General features: G+C 43.8%; 1 protein-coding gene across 11 annotated transcripts in view; it reads left to right on the top strand.

The window, feature by feature from the left end:
• Positions 1–19168, top strand: part of Ptprm (protein tyrosine phosphatase, receptor type, M) — a 701363-nt gene that overhangs the window by 529676 nt on the left and 152519 nt on the right.

The following is a 19168-nucleotide window of genomic DNA, read 5'->3' as shown; positions in this document are numbered from 1 at the left end:
TGCTCCAGCGTGCCCTGCATTCAGCCCCTGCTTTCTCACTTGTGTTTATAGCCTGGTAAAGGACTGACAGGACACCCGTTTAGTTTCTCCTCAGAGTGGCGTTCTTGAAATCATTGGGTTTTGAGATAATGTGCACGAGCAGAACTGGACAGTGCAGGCCGACTGCACAGGCCTGCTCTCCCAATCTCACTCCATTCCTATTTTTGCCCTACCGTGGATCATTCCGGTCTCATATTTCTTGCAGCGTGGCTTGTTCCAGTCCCTCTGGACTCATATTGCCCTGATGGGAGACGTAAAGCTAAACAAAATATCACTAAGGATGACAGATACTGCATCTATTATGTCTACATGACTGTTTTGGTTTTTTGGGGGTTTTTTTTTGTTTGTTTGTTTGTTTTTTAGTGTTTAAGAATCTTCAACTGGTTTCGGAAAATTACATCGGGGTGCTTGTGTGAGCTGTGAGCAGCTCCCAAATGGAAGATGTTTTTGGCAGGGGAAATCTATGTACTGGTGGATCTTGAGGCTGTGCATTCAGTTATGATTCTTACAGTAGCACAGGTAAGGTTTGGAAGGTCTAGGCCTGGTCAAACCATTACAAACCAAGAGCTCTGACTCCATGTATGCAGAGGGTACTCAGGATGGTATAGGGTCATGTCCCAGATGGGAAAGATGCCCAAAACTGAGTAATATTAAAATGAATCTCAGAACTGACCAAAAGGCTTTCCTCCCAGGTTGTTGAAGGAATACCATTGAAACTCAAGTGTGAAAATAGGATGTATGGTTTTAACTCATTGTACTTTGGTCCATTTTCTGCTACTACAATGCCACAAAATAGGCAGATTTATTATTTATTCTTTTTTCACACATTACATCCCGACCACAGTTACCCTCCCTCCTCTCCTCCCAGTATACCTCTCCTCTCCCTTCTCCTTCCCCTACCCACTCCTCCCCCACTTCTCTTCAGAAAGCGGCAGGCCTCCCACAGATATCAACCAAACATAGCATATCAAGTTACAGTAAGACCAGATGCCCCCCATCCTTCCTACACCAGTAGGAAGAAAAGGGTCCCCAAAACAGTAAAAGGGTCAGAGACAGCCACTTCTCCCGCTGTCAGGAGTCCCACAGGAAGACTAGGCCACAGAACCATAACATATATACAGAGGGCCTAAGTTAGACCCATGCAGGGTCACCAGGTGTCTCTTCAGCCTCCATGAACTCCTATGAGACCTGGTTAGTCCATTCTGTGGGGTTTCCGGTGGTGTCCTTGACCCCTCTGGCTCCTATAATCCTTTGTCACCCCTTTCTTAGGATTCCTCAAGCTGCAAAAATAGGCAGTTTATAAAGGACATAAATCTGTTTTCACCTAAGTCCAGCATTGATCTACTGGCTCCTGCTATGAGCCTTCGTACTGCATCATGCTTACTGACGAGATTCCCGCACCCCTCTTCTTAGACAGCAACTTATGTCATCGTGGATGTTGTGATCTCACCTAATCCTAACAGGCTCCCAAATGTCCTACTTCCAACACCATCAACACATGAGGATTAAGTCTTCCAGTTCATGAAATCAGGGTGGGGACATGGGGGTGGGATATGGGAGATGGGGTGGGGGATGGGGCAGATATGGGAGATGGGGTGGGATACATCCAAACCACTTTCACACAAGCCAAAGAATCAAAGACAAAATATCAGAGTCCATGAAATAATTGTTTGCAGCTGCCAAGGTCCCTTTAATTCTTTCAGCTGCTGAAAAGGATGTAACCCATGGGGGGTTGGGGGGGGTCTGAGCAAGTCACTTGTGGTCACCAGCGATTGCCAGGAGCCTGCACTCACTGCTGAGTGCCAAGCATCACCTGTACGCCTAATGTGGTGTCCCCACAATCATGCTTACCATAAGGTTTCCGTGAACAGGAAACAAGGCAGGCTCAGCCGGGCAGTCACGAGGGTTGGAAACAACAATTGTCCATGTATCTGTGCCACATGCCAGATATAGATATTTTCATTTCACTCTGTTGCTGTGAGAAGCACAGTGACCAAAAACAACTTGGGAAGGAAGGGATCGGTGTGGTTTATACTCCCCAGTCAAAATCTGAGAGAAATCCCTGCAGGGACCGGAGCCAGGGCTGCTTGCTGGCTCGCTCTTACTCATGCTCGCCTGGCTTTCACTTACAGAACAGGACCACTGCCTGGGAGATTGTGTCTTCCACACTAGGCTGCATCCTCCTCTGTCAGTTAAAACCATCAAGACAGTTCTTCATGGCCATGTCTGCACTCAACCTGGTGAAGTCACGTACTCATTTGAGGCTCTCAGAGCACCCTGTGCCGAGTTACTGCTACTTGGAACAGTGATCTAGGAAGAGACGTGCACAGCAGCGGAAACAGAGCCCATGTGTAACACACTTAGGTAGTAAGATCCACCTGAGCTAAGAAATTAGTCTTAGCTAAAACATGGCTTCCAAACTATAGGAAAGCAGTGGTGACCTGTCAAAAGCCCCTCTGAAACTCAGAGGTGAGTAAAAGCAACTTTTAACCAATCGAGAAGGCCAGTGTTAGAAAATCTGAGGTACTTCTCCAGGAAAACAATAGACTCTACTGTTGACTTTATAGCTTCCCCAAACAGTATTTGATTTGTGAGTTTTACTGGAACTATTTTCAGGCTTTGTCTTACTTAGCAGCCTGTTGCTATGAAGAGACACCATGACCAAACCAACTCTCTTCAAAGAAAGCATTTAACTGGGGGCTTGCTTACAGCTTCAGATCATAGCAAAGGGAAACAGACATGGGGCTGGAGTGGTAGCTGGAGCGGAGAGCTCTCCATCCTGATCCACAGGTAGCCTGCAGAGATGCTGGGCCTGGTGTGAGCCTTTGAAATCTCAAAGCCCATTCCCAGCAGCCCACTCCCTTCAATAAGATCACACCTCCTAATCTTCCCAAACATCTCCTCATATGGGGGCCAATCACGTAAATATGTGAGCCTGTAGGGTGTCCCCAGAGCCTTCCAGGCCAGCTCAACCTAAGACACATGAATTTCATTGCAGTAGAACCATGACTCTCTTGTGTTGTAATAGCGATGACTTCCCCTCAGAGTCACACATTGCATTTGGGTGTTGAGTTGGAAGTGATCATAGATTGTAAAACATACAACTTCAACCTGTTCTAATAGATACCCAGTCTTCTACAGGTGCTTCTGCCCCTAAGTCCTAGGAAGACCAATTGGGTTATCTGTGGAGGGTGGTTCAGTTTGAGGTTCTTCAACATAAACATAAATGGTCAGCTATCCAGAAGCATCTGGATCAAGGGAGACTCACACCAGACGGAGGCATCCACTTACCTCTTTCCATGGCCCAGCATTTGCTCCTCCAAAAACCTCCTCGCTTGCTGAGAAAACATTCCATGGCATCTTTACCAACAGGCCACACCAAACAAAACAGTAGCTTCAAGTGACAGGGCAGTACACTTGGCTGCCTTTCTCCTGGGGTGGGGTAGGAAGATTCCTGCCTGTCCACCTGTCTACCTGTCCACCTGTCTGTCTGAGTCTGTTACCCACGTCAGACTGTCAAATGGCCCATCCGTCTAGTGTTTCTTTTTTTAGTAATCTTAAATTTTAACTAGTATATATAGACTAGTTAAGTAGTTATGTATACTAGTTAAATAGTACATATTTATGAAGACCTGTATAAATTTTTTTATACTTTTTTAATTTGAGGAATTTTTCCTACAATATATTCTTATCATATTTCCCCTCCATCAACTCCTCTGAGATCCATCCACCCAAGTTCATTAAAAAGAAAGTTTTTAAAAAGAAAGCAAACAAAACAAAAACAAACAAAAAAAGACAGACCCCCACCCCCAAATATAAGGAGTTCATTCTGTGTCAGGCAGCTACTCCTGGCCACCAGGTTTGGCTGGTACCCAGTGACACTGCATTGGAGAAAACTTTATTGTCCCTTTGCCAGCAAGTGTCAATAACAAACAGCTTTTGAGTTAGAGTTGGGTCCTCTTCTCCCTTGGGTGCTGGGATTTCACCTGGTTTGAACCCATAGGTTCTGTGAGTGCTGTCTCGGTCCTGTTGTGTCTGCAGACACTGCGTTCCTGGGGTCATCTGTCACCTCTGACTCTTACAATCGTTCCTCTTCCTCTTCCTTCCGCACAGCTCCCTGAGCCTTGAGGGGAGGAGTTTGATGAAGACATCTCCTTTAGGACTGAGTGCTTCAAAGTCTCCCACACTCTGCACAGTGTCTAGCTGTGGGTCCTGGTGTTAGTTCCCATCTACTGCAAGGAAACACTTCTGAGGAAGCTTGGCTGAGGCCCTGATCCACACGAAGAGCAATCTGTCATTGGAGCCATTTTATTATTACTATGTGTCTTTAGCGGTGTAAGAGTATTGTTTGCCCCCACACCCCACCCTCCATGATCAGTTATCTAGTCTTGGGCTCTTGGACACTTTGCCAGTGTCAGGCGTAGGCACCATCTCACAGAGTGACCTTAAATCCACTTTTTAAAAGTGGCCGATTCCTCCCATAGCATTCATGCCGCTAGTGTGTCAGTGTCCAGGCAAGCCACTACTGTAGACCCCTGGATTTTAGCTTGGTGACATTGACGATTATGTTTGCCCCCCTCTGGTAGTGCCCAGCAGGGGTAAAGCATGTAGTCGGGCTACCCGCTCAATTTCTCCACGATCGACACATGTGCCTGGTGTCCTGAGCGACGGGAACTGAACATTGTAGAGAGCAACCAATAGTTTTTGTGATCCTCTGGTGCTGGAGAAGCCTAAGGATCCCTTTGGCTAACACCCTCATCTTCCTACCCACATCACCTACCCACACCCACTTAATCCTCCCAGTTTTCTGTTATCTTTGCTCAACACCATATTCTCGACTTCCTTTCCTTGAGCGATCCTCTCCTCCCCTCTGACACCTTACTAGGTACCTAACTTCTGTGGTTATTCAAACTGTAGCACACTAAAAGTTAGCAAGCAAACAATGTGCACTATTTGGGTTTTAAGGAGAGAGCCTGTGTTACCCCACTCAGGGTGGACTTTTTTTCTATCTCTATGCATTTACCTGCAAGTTTCGCAACCTCATTTTTCTAAAGAGCTGAATAAAAATGATCCCATTGTGTAAATACGATATTTGCATTGTCCGTCCACGGTGATGGGCATCTAGGTTGTGTCTAGTTTGTGGCTCACAGAACTTCAGAGAATGTGAATGGGCAAGTGTCTCTGTAGTGGAATGTAGACTTGTGTGTTTATGTCCAAGAGTCGTGTTGCTGGATCTTGAGGTGGACCTGTTGCTAACTTCGTGGGGAACTGCCACAGTGATTTCCGTACACGCCATACCAGTTTGCACTGCCACCAGCAATGAATAAGTGTTCCCCTTTGCCAGCTATTTCACGGGGGGCTCCGGGTCATTTGTATTGTTTGTTCCATCTTGATTTAAGTTTGGTAGATTAGATAAGTCAAGAAATTCATCTACTTCCTTTAGGTTTTTTTGTTTTGTTTTGGAGAAATAGAAATTTTTAAAAGTAAATCTGTGGGGTTGGGGAATTAGCTCAGTGGTAGAGCACTTGCCTAGCAAGTGCAAGGCCCTGGGTTTGGTTCCCAGCTCCGAAAAAAAAAAAAAAAGTAAATCTATGACTGTCTTGTTTAAATGTCCTTAGAGTCTATTCTAACATCTACTTTCAACTCTAATTTTATTTATTTGGATATTTCTCTGTCTTCTGAATAATCTGTCTGAGCATTTGTCAATCTTGTCAATTGTCTCAAAAAAAACAAGTCTTCATTTCACTGATTCTCTGTTTCTGTTAGTTTCTGTTTGACTTTAGCCCTGAGTTTGACTATCTCTTGCCATCATATCTTTTAAGTTTTTCCTTCTTGTTTTTCTAAAGCTTTCAGGTGTGTTGCGATGTCACTATGATGTCTCTCTTGGGTTTTTGTTTGTTTGTTCATTTGTTTGTTTGATTGATTGATTGAATTTAGTTTGGGCTTTGAAGGGGATTGTTATTTCTTCCTTCCCTCCCCCCTTCCTTATTCCCTCCCTCTCTCCCTCTGTTCTTCCTTCCCTCCCTCTCTCCCTCTGTTCTTCCTTCCTTCCCTCCCTTCCTCCCTCCCTCCCTACTTCCATCCCTCCCTATCTTCCTCCCTCCCACCCTCCCTCCCTCCCTTCCTTTCATTAAATGTAGGCACTTACCTATTAGAGCGGTGTTTATAATTTCACTTGTGAAACATTTTATTTCCATTTTCAGTCATTTCTAAAAAGTTTTAATTTCTTCCTCATTTCTTTCTTGGCCTATCTTTCATTCAGTCGTGGGGTGTTCAGTTTCTGTGAGTTTACTTCTCACTGTTTCTATTGTTGTTGAAACCTAGCTTTAAGAGAGGGTAGTTAAATAGAAAACAGGATATAATTTCAAATTTCTTATATCTGTTAAGATTTTTCTAATGTCCTAACATGTTCAATTTTGAAGGAAGTTCCACGACTGCTGAGAAGAAACTGTTTTCTTTAGTGTTTGAATAGAATGTGCTGCACATGTCAGTTAGGACCACTTGGTTTGTCATATTATTTAACTCCCATGGTTTTTTTTTGTTTTGTTTTGTTTTATTTTGTTTTTTATTTTGATGGCCTGTCTTTTGCTGAGAGTAGGGAATTAAAGTCACTCAACTATCACTGTGTGGCTTTAGCTGTAGTAGTGTTTCTACATGGATACACTTAGATGCCCTTGTTGGGTGCGTAAATGTTTAAAGTGGCAATATTCTCATGGTAGACTTTCTTCGAACAAGTATCTAGAGTCCTACTTTATCTCTTCTGTTTAGTTCTGGTTTGAAGTCTATTTTGTCACATATTAAAGTGGCTACACTAGCTTCCTTCTTAGGTCTATTTACTTAGAATAACTTTTTCCTTCCTTCTACCCTGAGGTGATGTCCATTATTGGTTGTGAAGTGTGTTTCTTGGATGTAGCAGAAAGATGGATCCTTTTTTCTAATCAAATCTATTAGTCTTTGTCATTTTTAATGGGGAAATTGAGACCATTAATATTGAGAGTTATTAATGAGCAGTGCTTGTTGGCAGTGCTTTGTTGGTTCCTGTTATTTTATTGTTGTATGATGAATTTCCTTCCTTTTGATTTATTGTTCTAAAATTATTTATTCCTGTGTCCTCTTGGGTGTTGTTAACCTCTTCCGAGTGAAGTTTTCCTTCTAGTCCCTTCTGTAGAACTGGATTGATGTTTAGAAATTGCTTAAATTTGTTCTTATTATAGAATGTTCTCGTTCTCTACTATGATAGATAGTTTTGCTGGGTATAATAGTCTGGGCTGGCATATGTGGCCTTTCAGAGTTTATAGAACATCTTTCCAGACCCTTTTGATTTTCAGGGTCTCCATTGAAAAGGAGATGTTACTATAATGGGTTTGCCTTTATATATGACTTTGTCTTTACCCCTTGTAACTTTTAATATTCTTTTTTGTTTCTTCAGTGTTTTAATTATTATGTGTTTTGGGTAATTTCTTTTCTTGCCCTGTCTGTATGCTTCTTGTACCTTCATAGGCACCTCTACTTATAGGTTGAAGAAATTTTCCTCTATAATTTCATTAAAAATTATTTTCTGTATCTTTGACATAAATGTCTTCTCCTTCCTTTATCCTTATTATTCATAGATTTGGTCTTTTCATGACATCCAAGGTTTCCTGGACATTCTTAGGTATTAAATTTTCTTTGACAGAGCCATCCATTTCTTCTGCCTTGCCTTCATGAGCTGAGATTCTCTGTTCTGCATTGTGATCAGTCTGTAAGGCTAAGTTTTTGTTGCTATCCTGAGTTTTCCATTTCCAACTTTATTTCACTTTGGGCTTACTTTAGATATTCTATTCTTTGTTAAATACTATTTCCATGTCTTTAGTAGTTTTCATTACATTACTTTTATAGTTTTTGTCTATACAATCTTCATTAGGAGATTTATTCATGTCTCTTTAAGTTCCTTCAATATATCCATAATTGCCTATATTGTCTTGTGTTTGAGTTTTAGTACTGGGATCTGGTGATCTGCTGTTAAGTTTGACGTATCTCTTGGTGTCAGTAACTGGTCTCCTATTTGTTGGGTGGGTAGATATTCACTTCTTTGGTTGTTGTTGTCCACTCTGGATCCTAGCCAAGTATGGTGGCGATGGAGTTGCTGAATTCCACCTTTATGTGGCCACTGAGCAGGAGTCCTTGCTAGAGACTGGTTCTGTAGGTCTGGTGGTTGACACAAAGGAGTGAAGATGGGCTAGAGCAATGGCTGTCAACCTTCCCAATGCTGAAACCCTTTGATAGAGTTTCTCAAGTTGTGGTGACAGCAAACAATGAAATTGTTTTGTTTTTAATTCACAACTGTAAATTTGCTACCATTATGAATCATAGTATAGCTGATATGCAGGATATGTGATATGTGACTCCTGTGAAAGGGTCGTTTGTCCTCCCAAAGGGGTCACAACCCACAGGTTGAGAACCCCTGGGCCAGAAGGAAAGGCTGAAAGGAGCCATGAGAGAGAACTCTGACATTTTAATATCTATCTTTTGTATGAAATAATCATATCAGTAATCTAATTAGTCATCACTCTATTCATTATTATATTTGTGTTAGGAACATTAAAATCCTGTCTACTCTTTTAAGTTTACAACTGATTATTGTCAACAATAGCTATTCCACTGTTCTGTAAATATTAGAAGTCATTCCTCCTGTCCAGATGCACTGCTCTACCCATTAACCTGCCCCTCCCTACCACTCCCCACTCCCTCTCACCCTTCCCCTCCTCGGGTAGCCACTGACCTGCTTCTGGGATGAAGTTTCTTAGCTTTCGTGTGTGAGCGAGGACATATGGTGTTTGTCTTTCTGATGTCACTCTAATGACCTAACATGACACCCTCCAGTTGCATAGACATTGCTGAAATAATGCATCTCATTACCAGCACTTTCTCAACCTGCTTTGTCTCATCACACACCTAAGAGACAAACAAAGCAGATCCCCCAACGAAGATTCAAAACTCAAGCTTGTCTGGAAACAGAACTGTTCTTCAGCGTAAATGCTTGTCTGCCAACTAGTCAGTAAAAACCAGTGGGCTTCTGGGTAGGGAGTGGAAATGCTGCACCATGTTGTGTCTAGGAGAGAGAAACTGAGTGAACTTCAGTGAGGTGTAATTGGCAGTGGCAGGCAGATACTTCTATTTCAGGTAATCCAGAAGCTCTCTAGAGCAAAGGTTAGCCTGTATTTAAGTGTGTGCAGACTGAAGCACACAGAGTGGTTAGCTGTGGTTCCTATGAGAGTTTTAGAGGTGACTGCATCTCTACATGTGATGCAGCATACCATATATCCTGCCATGCATGGTGCCATAGTGGGCAACTTCCCACTATGGAGTCTCAATTTCCTTCTCTATATGTGGAGTTAATGAGAGCAGCATCTCCACTCAGCTATTTAAAGAGTTAATAAATGCTATAGCTTTTTTCTGAATCCACAGTTTTAATAATAATTATTTTCCTCTGTGTTTCTATTGGCTATTATAGCGCTAGTCAAGTTGAAGCAATTAGTTATCAGAACACTGTGGGTTTCATTCCTTAAATTTTTAACTTTGAAAGCAACATTATGTGGTACTTTGAACAGATCTGTCCTTATGGTGACAGCTCCTTATTCATTGGGTTCATTCAGCTGGACACAGCCAATAGCTATTCCATCCCTACTGAGAGAAGAATTAAGTACTTCTTGGTTCCAGCTTCTACCCCAGCTTTTAATTAAGTCAATACATACACATAATTATACAAGCCAGGACCAGAAGGCCATTCGTCCTTTTATTCTTCTGTCTCTATGTGATTCCCACCTCTGTGAATTTTGCCTCCTTGTACTATCTAATTGAAAGATTGCTTTAAAGTGAACGTGCCCTCCCAGGAACTGAGGTACAGTCTTCTCTAGGCACTCTCTGTGGCAGGGTCTGTATTAGAGAGGGGCTTGGTAGTAAACCCTCCCTTCATCCCGAGTGACAGTTGGACAGCAGCATTATGGAGTTCTCCGCCTTGAGTGCACCACACCTGTAGCAAATGCCTTTGCATGCCACAGACCTCCCAGCATGGTTTCAGAGAGGAAAGGGAGGAAGGGCCACGGCTGTCTCCTTCTGCGTTGTCCCTAAGTGGGCTACCATCTGTGCCCCAGCCCTTCCATGGGACTTTCCCCAACAAGTTTATCCTTTACTGGGTTCTCTCGATTGGTTGTGATTGACACCTGTTGTGTGGATGATTGACACCTGTCATGTTGATTATAATATGGCAAGACTTTTTTTTTCTCATTTCCTGTTCTTTCATGTGTGACAATGGACTATGGCAACTGTCTCCCTTCCAAGTACCCGCCTTACCGTCACTCTCTCTTACCAGGACTCTCTCAGAAAGTCCTGTCTGAACTTTCAGAGCTATGCCCATTCTTTTTCTTCCCTTCAATGCCCACCCCCATCAGCAGTACTACATACAGTCTTTAAGCAGTTATCCTGCACCGTGACAGACCACCTACAACATCAACATAGAAAAGGGACAGTTTCAGTTAGCCTTGGTTTCAGATGTTTAGTTTAGCCCAGTGGTCAGATGTGTTCATTGCTCTGGGGCCTTCAGTGAGGCAACACATCACGGGAGAGCATCATGGAGCAAAGTCATCCATCCTCCTGATGGTACTTGAGAGACAGACAGGGGGTGGGGCGATGGTGATCTCATGGTCTCCTTAGAGGATGGCCTCCAGTGACCTATGATCACTCACATGGCTTCACTTCCTAGAGTTTCTCTACCTTCCTGTGTTACAGATAATGCCTTAAACACAGTCTTTGTCTTTATGATCAATTATGTTGGGTGATTTTCAGCGTCTTTGTCGAATCTTAGCTTAATCCCACTTTCATCTGAGACTATGCAATGTGTATTTTCTTCCCTTTAACAGAGTTATAAGGTATGTTTTTATGGCCCCAGATATACTCTACATCTGTGACTAAAACCTTTCAGGTTGAAAACGTTCTACTGTTGCTGCGTAAAATATTCTAACAATGTCAATTGAATCCGGCTGATTGGTTGTGCTGTTGAACTGAAGAATTTCCTCAATGATTTTCTGCCTGTTTGATCTGCCCGCTGCTAACGAAAGGATGAGTCTCCAGCTATGTGAATGGGTTCACCCGATCTTGAACTATCTGAATGGTTCATCCATTCTTCAGCTACTTGAATGGATTCGTTTTTCCCCAAAGTTGATCGTTCCTTGACTCATATGTAAGCCCGATGGTTGGAAAGATATCATGAGACTTCAAGTCCAATTTGACAGCAAACCTTTTTGTTTTTAATGAAATGCTACTCTAATCCATGGCAATTTGCCTGTCTTTGAGGTGTTACATCAGATCTAATGCAGCCCATTCGATTTTCTGTTGATCATTATTGACTTTGTGTGTCTTTCCTTATCCCTTTACTTTTTCCTCTGTCTTGTTCTTTGTAAAGATGATAAATTTTCTGAGAGATAATTTTAAGCTGGGCCTTGTTTTTGATCTACTTTGATAGTATCTGTCTTTCAACTTATATGTATAGACTGTTGGCATGTCCATTGATCATTGATAGAGACTGGATTCTAGTGTATTTTAACCATTTTGGATTTATTGCCTCATGCTTTCTTTCTCTTTTATAGTTTGTCTCCTACTCTTTCTACATCCTGTTGAGCATTTTGTGTTATTCCACTTTCTCTCATGTCTCAACTTCGTTTTCCCTCAGTTGCCCTGGATACACAAGGCACTCACTGATGATGCCAACCCTTCTTCAGAGGACTTTATTCTGCATTGCTGGTGTGTCTCTAATGGCAAAGTTTGTTTTCTTCCCCGTCACCTCTCTCTGGTCTCTCCTATTTATAACCACTAGCTCTCTGATGCTTCCTTGTTATTTTAAAAAAGCTTTTTCTGACGGAATAATTAAGAATTCATAAAAGATATTATTATAACCTCAACTATTCCTTCTCCTAATTCTTCCTTTTCATGAACACCCAGTCTGACTTATGCCATTTTCCTTCTCTCTGGCATTTCTGTTGTAGTTTGGTCCATGTTTGTATTATGTTAATTGGGCCCCCCAAAACTGCAGGAGAATCCACACTTAGATGTTGAGAGTCCCTGCCTCCAGTTGGTTTCTGTTGGTAAATAAAGTTGCCAGCAGGGAGTCAAAGGTAGGACTTTTAGGATTCCCAGGCAAGGGAGCAAGGGAGGAGGAAGGAGATAGCTGCCATGCTGGGGAGGAAGGAGGACATACCAGGACTGAGAGGTGCAGAGGAGAGAGCACAGATATCATGTACAAATTGGGGATCATGACCCAGGAGCACCGCAGGTCTGGGTTGGGGCAGCTAAGATTGGAATACAGGTTTTAGTAAGTAATAACTCAGGAATATCGGAAGAAAGAGTGTTAGCCAGCAGGAGGTCTGGAAGTGGCCTGGTCATTGCTAGCGAGGAATGCGCTGCCGTCACCACCGAGACGATTTGGGTAGAGTTCTCTGGGTACTGCTACACATCTTTTTCCACGTTCACAAGACAGGATCTGTAGGCCAATAGATATGAGGTTCTGGGGTGTAACCCTCCTTCCTATCTAGGCTGTAGAAATCTTCCAGCATCCCACAGCATATGCTACAGGCTCTACTTTGGAATGTTTGACTTGTCAAGAAGCTGTGTTTAGGGGCTGGGGATTTAGCTCAGTGGTAGAGCGCTTGCCTAGGAAGCGCAAGGCCCTGGGTTCGGTCCCCAGCTCCGAAAAAAAGAACCAAAAAAAAAAAAAAAGAAGCTGTGTTTACCACAGTTAAAGAACATGAAACAGAAGTCATGGCTACCAGCTACAACCTGTTCTCTATAACCTGTTCTCTAAGGCAAGCAATGTGCCTGAAACCATCTCGTCAAAGGCATTTTATTATATGGGTACACTAGCTGGCTTCTCATCTTCTTTATGGTAGACAGGCATGATATTATGTGTGAATATGCATATATCCTGCCGCAAGGAAAGCAGTGAGATGCCAGTCCTCTCTGAGTTCCGGGGAGCACACCTGTTTTTTAATGGGTTTGCTCGCCCCAGGTCCTTTTTAGACTCAGCGTTGAGTTGTTAAGTTGTGCTGTTCTTCTCCCAGCAAATGAACTCACAAAAATGGCTGCGCAGTTCTCCTCAAGATCACCAGGGTTAGCTTCAAAAGAGGCCATCTTTCTGACGTCAGAAATAGGCAATGCTATCTGCCCAGCCATGAGGATGAGGTTTGGTAGCCCAGTCAGGGCCTGCAGTGGATGTACTGTGCTTCTTTTGTTCGTGGACTCTTATCCACCAGCTCTCAATCTACACACACACACACACACACACACACACACACACACTGTACACACACACATACATAGAGAAAGAGACACACAGACACACACACTGTGCACATACATAAACATAGACACAAACTGTAAATACACACAGTACACATACACTGTACATATGCATACATACATGCACGCAGATACTGAACACATACACACACACACACACACACACACACACACACACACACACACACACACACACGAACATACAGACTTGTTGGTTATTGAACCCAAGAGCAATGTCAAGCCAAATATTTGGCTCTAGTACAAACTGATTCACGGGCACTGTTGTTAGGAATAACGGATGTTTTCAATTTCAAAATACAGGATGTATATCATACTCAGGGTGGTCTAGGATGGCTGAGAGTGGAGAGTCTGTGAGCTCCTCTCAGTTGATATAAATAGGCAGTCAGGGACCAGTGCACAGGCAGGTCCAGGTACTGGACCAGGACACTTAAGAACATTTAACATCTCCTGTAAGAAGAGCTTGCTAGCAACAAAGCTACCACTCTCAGGTGTCTGCCAAGGTTCACTTCCCCATCGCTCAAGGATAACTTGGTAGAATGGAGACTTTTAGGTTGGTGGAGTTCTCCTCGAGGCTTTGACTATTCACCCGCTCTGTAATCTGAGCGGTTTCTGAGGACGTTGCCCTCACTTTGTTGTTCCCATTGGGAAGCATGTTTGCCCTGTTCATCTTCTTTCAGGGTTATTTTCCTTTCCGTTTTTTTTTTTTTTTTTTTTTTTTTTTTTGCTACCTGCATATGGTAGCCTTAGCTGTAGATAGGTCAGACTCAGGCTTCCTGGTGCTCCCTGTGTTTCTTTGACATGAACGAAGTACTTCCCTTTCAGCTTTGGGGAGTGCGGAGTCATTACTGCTCCAAATAAACTTTTGAAGCTCGGTGTCTCTTCCCAACCATGGCCCCATGGAGATTGCACTCTCCAAGCCCCTGTCCACATTATAACCCCGGTTGTACACTCATCACAGTGTATCCCTTACCAATTAAATACCACTTACTTAAATTTGCTGATTTAGTTTCGCAGAGATTTTCCACACACATACTGTCACTGCTTTAAGTTTTGAGCTCCACATTTGCCCATAGTTATCGTGACTTAGGGGAGAGTGGTTCCCCCGTCCTCAGCCCTCCTTCCCAGAGATCTGAGTCAAATTGTATTCTGTCCTGCTTTGGTTGTTGTTTGTCTTCTGACCCCTGCCTGCTGCCAGGAAACTCTTAAGACTTTTCTCTCACTTCCTAAAAACCACCTATTTACAGATGTTGATAGGAAGCTTTCTGTCTTCTTTTAAATGCTAAGGACCTTTGAGATTCATAAAGCACAGGTTTGGAAATTGGCAATTACAATATTTCAGACAAGCCATTCTCTAAGCATTATGATGAAAAATAAATTTATCCATCTTTCAATAAGAATGTAAAGAAAATCATTTCCAGTTAACCCCCCATAAAAGGTAGTAGGTTCAGAAAATTTTTGGTGAGAGACAGACAGACAGACAGACAACAGAGTAAGAGAATCCAAATTGCCCAGTCATAAGTGACCTTCAGTTTTGAGTCTAAACTTCCTCAACCATTTCTGAGTGTTGACCAGAGCTCTTGTGTCACATACAAGAACAAATGCAAGATGCTCACACTGGTCCATGTCCCCCACCCCTAGGGATGGCCTGCTACCCATGATAGCGGCTGATTCCATTCATAAACTTCTTGCATGCCACTGACGTCATGCAATGCATCCTGTGTCTTCTTTCTACTTGCTGACTTTTCAGCACAGCATCTACACTTCAGGTGACAGAATCTTCATGCCTGAAAGCCACCGTGTAACGTCCAAGGCAACCTTTGCTGTTTAGACTCAGAGAGTTCCAGGTCCTGGCTCAGTTCTACCACCCAAATGTGTAGCTTCCCTGAAATTCCATCGTCTCATCTGCAAAGTAAAAATTAAAAATGCATCTTCCAGGGTTGCCAAGATCAAAGGAGATAAGATCTACAGGGCACCGGCATGCTCTGGCTGTGTGGGAAACATTAGGCCCGACTCCTTTCCGTTCTAACACAGCGCTAGTACTACTTGGGAAGGGCACCCGTGGCAACCGATGTGCTTCGTTCAGACCAAGCAGTTTCTATTTTAAGTTTTTAAGTCTTTGCTATGCTGGTGCTAGTTTTACATCAACTCAACACACGCTAGTTGACTGAAAGGAGGGAACCTCAACTGGGGACACGCCTCCATGAGGCAGGCTGCAGGCGAGCCCATAGAGCAATTTCCGAGTTAGTGATTGATGGGGTATGGATCAGCCCATTGTAGGGGATGCCACGCCTGGGCTGTGGTCCTGGGTTCTATAAGAGAGCAGGCTGAGCAAAGCCACGGAGAGCCAGCCAGTAAGCAGCATGGCCTCTGCATCATCTCCTGCCTCCAGGGTCCTGCTTTAAGTCCTTGTCCTGACCTCCTTCAAGGATGAACAGAGATATGGAACTGTAAGCCAAATAATCTGTCCTCCCAACTTGCTTTCTGGTGATAGTGTTTCGCTGAAGCGATAGAAACCAGAACTAAGACATTTGCCAGCATTTAAACCTATGTTGACATTAAATCTGGCTCTCTGGCTTCTGAAACTTGGAGTGACTGGGCTCCCCTCGGGCATCCACTGATAGAGCTGAGTCAGCTTCCCCCCTTTGTCTCTAGTCCTCACTACCCATATTTTATTTATTTTATTTTATTTATATTTTATTTTATTTTATTTGAGCTTCATATGGTCTGTAAGGATTTTTTATTGGATATTTTAATTTGCATTTCAAATGTTATCCCCTTTCCCAGTTTCCTATCCATAACCACCCCCCATCCCATCCCTCCTCCCACTTCTTCTATGAAGGTGTTCCCTCACCCAACCAATATTCATTCCTACCTCCCCACCCTGATATTCCCCTACACTGGGGCATCTACTCCCTTTGGTGCCCAACAAGGCCATCCTCTGCTACATATGCCGCTGGGGCCATGGGTCTGTCCATGTGTACTCTTGGGATGGTGGTTTAGTCCCTGGGAACTCTGGTTGGTCGGTATTGTTGTTCTTATGGGGTTGCAAACCCCTTCAGCTCCTCTAGTCCTTTCTCTAACTCCTCCAATGGGGACCCCATTCTCAGTTCAATGGCTGGCTGTGAGCATTCGCCTCTGTATTTGTCATGCTCTGGCAGAGCCTCTCGGGAGACCCTGCCTTCCTTCCCTTCCATGACCTGCCTGGTACATGATGTTTGTGTTGGGCATGGGAAACTCAAGACAAAGCACAGGATCAGTGAAGGGAGGGCCTGCTGAGGACACCACAAGCTCCTTGGTGTTCGAAGATGGTTCATGGGCACAGAGTACTTATCCAGCAGATGTTAACATTAAATCGTGACTTTCGGACTTGACCTCCATTCAATCAGAGAATATACTGATGACTCCTTAAAGGGGTTCACTTGTTCTTAAAGATTAGCAAGGAAATGTTTAGTGTGGTACTCTTGATATTTACTTCATACATATAAAGAACCAGAGAGGGAAATGGCATTTCCGGACAAGCCTAGCCTGTGTTACGGCTGGACGCCCCATGCCTGCCACTGTCTTCCACTCTGCCACCTCAGTGGAAGAGGCTCCCACGATCTCTCGTTTGCAGTCTTTTTAGAGGAGTTCAAACAAGCAAAAGTACAGGGAAGTCTGGGAAAGTTGGCTATGCCAGTCTTTGTGGGTTGAACTAAAGGGAGATGCTAAAGCATTTATCCACATAAGTAAGCCCAACGTAAGTCAAAGAAATTCCCACCCAAAGTGAGCATTTTGTCTGAATTTTGGAGCTAAAGTTTCTCAGTCCTCCACTTTGGTGTCCCAGGGAAGACCTGTCCTAAGAATGTTCTCTAGGAACTGGTGCTGGGGGAGCAGTGATAAGGTAGTCTCTGCCCAGAGCACCTGATAAAAAGAGGCAGGCCTAATGCACAGCACTGGATGATTGACAGCAGGCAGGCCCAATGCACAGCACCTGGTGATTGACAGCAGGCAGGCCCAATGCACAGCACTGGATGATTGACAGCAGTCAGGCCCAATGCACAGCACCTGGTGATTGACAGCAGGCAGGCCCAATGCACAGCACCTGGTGATTGACAGCAGGCAGGCCCAATGCACAGCACCTGATGATTGACAGCAGGCAGGCCTAATGCTGGCTCCCACACAGCACATCCAGCCAGGAAGAGGCTTAAGTCAATGTCTGCACATAGAAAGAGAGTACCAGTGCCCAGAAAGGTCACTCTTGCTGACCCCTCACCCTGCTCATCACTTCTCCCCTCCTGAGACGCCATATGTAATTTTCATTCGTCTGTCTCACATAAATGTCTTTTTTTCCACCAACTTTTAGTGATTAAAAGGGCAAGTCAATCTTGGAGCTGTTCTCCTTTCAAAGTATAGAATTAAAAGATGATTATAACTATAGGCAAGGCAGCATTTGGATTATGCATCACTTAGAAATGGTAATAAAGATTACCCATATGGTCTCCTGTTCCAGTACCCTCTGCTGCACTATCGATCACCTGACGTGGGTGTGGTTGTGGTGATGTGGTTCATTTCTGCCCTGTGCTAGGCCAATGAGCATCACAATGATTTGCTAGGAATAGCTGCTGTTTTCCATTTTAAACAGTGATGGGAGCTCAGGCGGCATTCGAATGCCTTTTCTTTTCTTTTCTTTCTTTTCAAAAGCATTTTGTATGTTTTTAAAAAATATATTGAAACAGAATTACATCACTTACCCCCTTCCTCCCACCAGTCGCTCCCCTGCCCCCCCCCAAGTTACTGGCCTCTTTTCCTTGATCATTATTATTATATATGTATTTGCAAATATATAAATGCAACCTTCCATGTTCACTTTCATTGTACACATGTGGTTTCAAGGCTGACAATGCTGAGCTTATGGTTCAAGGCTGACTATGCTGAGCTTATGGTTCAAGGATGGCCATGCTGAGCTTATGGTTCAAGGATGGCCATGCTGAGCTTATGGTTCAAGGATGGCCATGCTGAGCTTATGGTTCAAGGATGGCCATGCTGAGCTTATGGTTCAAGGATGGCCATGCTGAGCTTATGGTTCAAGGATGCCATGCTGAGCTTATGGTTCAAGGCTGACTGGGCTGAGCTTATGGTTCAAGGATGGCCATGCTGAGCTTATGGTTCAAGGATGGCCATGCTGAGCTTATGGTTCAAGGATGGCCATGCTGAGCTTATGGTTCAAGGATGGCCATGCTGAGCTTATGGTTCAAGGATGCCATGCTGAGCTTATGGTTCAAGGATGGCCATGCTGAGCTTATGGTTCAAGGCTGACTATGCTGAGCTTATGGTTCAAGGATGACCATGCTGAGCTTATGGTTCAAGGATGGCCATGCTGAGCTTATGGTTCAAGGATGGCCATGCTGAGCTTATGGTTCAAGGATGGCCATGCTGAGCTTATGGTTCAAGGCTGACTGGGCTGAGCTTATGGTTCAAGGATGACTATGCTGCATTAGACCAGGGGCTCATCCCTGAGAGAGGCTGATCCTCCTCCTAACAGTCATTGGTTGCCTATAGTTCTTTGAGTGGGAACCAGGATAATTACCTCTTCCGTGTTAGTATGTCATTGTTCTGGTCCTGTTGGTGGTCCATTTCTAGAGAGACTGTCCCACAGCAGGATGGGGTTGGCAATACGATGGTCTTCTGGTATCTTTTCACTCTGTCACTTTCCCTAAAGTATTTTGGATTCCTTCCTTGTCTGTCTTGGGTACATAATCTCTGGAGAGAAGATCCTCAGATACGTGTTTTATCTGCCTCT

This window comes from Rattus norvegicus, chromosome 9 (assembly GCF_021556685.1).
Source record: "Rattus norvegicus strain SHRSP/BbbUtx chromosome 9, alternate assembly SHRSP_T2T, whole genome shotgun sequence".
NCBI lineage: Eukaryota > Metazoa > Chordata > Mammalia > Rodentia > Muridae > Rattus > Rattus norvegicus.
Note: the sequence above shows the minus strand (reverse complement) of the source record. Positions and strands in the feature narration are given on the sequence as shown.